Genomic DNA, 2,169 nt, shown 5'->3' on the forward strand with positions numbered 1-2,169 from the left:
AACTTGGTACAAAACAAGTTTTTTATGGTAGTCTCATTGCGGCCTTTGTATTAGAACAATAATAATCCAACCAAAATTTCGGGTCGACAATTGAGTCCAGGCCTGCTACCAAAACCTGATGTCCTATTTAAGGTGAGGCGGCACTAAACATAGGTCCGCTTGTGCATGGAATACTGCTGCCACTGGCTATCAAGTCTGCTGCAGACTTTTTTTAGTCCGACTATCAGCTGGCAGCCCTGGACTCGATAGAGCGCCGGGCTCATATACTTTTTGGCGATGGCTGTCAAATCAAAGTTACAAAGCCTCGATCATATCATCGCCGACGAGTTACATGTCTATCGGTGTTCTATCGGATATATTCTAGGGAGTGCGCAAAAGAATGTGTTATTCCCACTAGTTACCACCAAGTTCTTACCAGTGGTAACTACTGGGCATTTTTTCCCACCTTTTACCACTGGTAAAAAAAAATCCCACTAGTTACCACCAACTCGGCTTGGTGGTAACTACTGGGAATTTTTATTCCCAGTAGTTACCACCAAAATATTGTTAGAATTCAATACTAATAAAAACAGTATAAATAGTTTAGTATAAATGTAGCGTGCTGAAATAAATAATTATGTGTCGGTTAGTGATTCAGTAAACTGCTTTAAAAGTGATCAAAAATATTAAAACAGTTTTACCGGTATAAGTGTAAAAACTAAAATAGAAGAGTCTCATTCTAGTTAACTAGAAATTAACTTATTATCCGAATAAAATTTATCTTATTAACTGTAAATTGAATTACATATTTATACAAACGAACAAACCAATCAGTCAAAAACGGACAGAACTGATTTCGTTTTATTATTAAGAGCTACTTCATTTCGTTCTATTATAAGTATTATAACACGACGCAGAGCTGGAATATGTAGGTATTCATAATTTGTAGTCAGGCTAAATAAAAGGGCATAGTTGTTATTAAAACCGCTTAGGGCGCGCTTCGGATGGGCTGACGGCTGACTGCTCGGACTAACCAGTGTAGGTTCGCATTCCGATTACGCACGGGTAGTACATCGCTCGGTCATGTTACGCTGGTTGGCTCGATTGCTTAAACACCCACGCTAGCGGGATGGTAATAACACTCTACCAGTGGGGCATCAGTAGTCAGAGGGTACACTTCTTTTTTTATTTAACTTTTATTCTTTTGGAAAATATGTTTATTGGAAGACCGTGTAAGTAATTAAAATCGCATAAAACAACCTTAAATTGAGTTTTGAGAATTGTACGTTTGTATAAATATGTAATTCAATTTACAGCTAATAAGATAAATTTAATCCGGATAATAAGTTAATTTCTTCTTAACTAGAATGAGACTCTTCTACTTTAGTGTTTACGCTTATACCGGTAAAACTGGTTTAATATGTTTGATCACTTTTAAAGCAGTTTACTGAATCACTAACTGATGCATAATTATTTATTACAGCACGCTACATTTATACTTTACTATTTATACTGTTTTTATTAGTATTGCATTCTAGCAATATTTTGGTGGTAACTACTGGGAAAAAAATTCCCACCTTTTACCAGTGGTAACTAGTGGGAATAAAAATTTCCAGTAGTTACCAGTGGTTTACCACAGGTGGGAAAAAATCCCAGTAGTTACCACCCGTAAGAACTTGGTGTTAACTAGTGGGAATAACCCAAAAGAATTGCACGACCTGATCCCACCTTTCCCTTTTCATCATCGGACGTCATAGAGGTACAATAATACACCGTGTTTTTTTTTATTTCCGTTAATTTCAAGGGTGCATTCCTGAGCTTAAATCAAATTACTTTCTCAAAGACACCAATATTCTAATTAACTCAATTTCGGAGATAATCAATAATTTATTTTTTCCTATAAAGCCTCTACAAGCGTGTACACTTGCCTTAGTGCCGGTTTTTTTTTTTTAAATATTATAGGACATTCTTACACAGATTGACTAAGTCCCACAGTAAGCTCAAGAAGGCTTGTGTTGTGGGTACTCAGACAACGATATATATAATATACAAATACTTAAATACATAGAAAACACCCATGACTCAGGAACAAATATCTGTATCATCATACAAATAAATGCCCTTACTAGGATTCGAACCCAGGACCATCGGCTTCGCAGGCAGAGTCACTACCCACTAGGCCAGACTGGT

At 36.6% G+C, this 2,169-nt stretch overlaps 1 long non-coding RNA gene across 1 annotated transcript; it reads left to right on the forward strand.

Moving 5' to 3' along the window:
• The first annotated feature begins 222 nt into the window (after positions 1–222).
• LOC134669793 (uncharacterized) lies at positions 223–1,564 on the forward strand. The gene is made up of 2 exons (XR_010098980.1): positions 223–690; positions 1,518–1,564. It is a non-coding gene; the product is annotated as an uncharacterized LOC134669793 (long non-coding RNA).
• The last annotated feature ends 605 nt before the right edge of the window (positions 1,565–2,169 follow it).

The sequence above is a fragment of the Cydia fagiglandana genome, chromosome 13, assembly GCF_963556715.1.
Source record: "Cydia fagiglandana chromosome 13, ilCydFagi1.1, whole genome shotgun sequence".
Taxonomy (NCBI): Eukaryota; Metazoa; Arthropoda; class Insecta; order Lepidoptera; family Tortricidae; genus Cydia; species Cydia fagiglandana.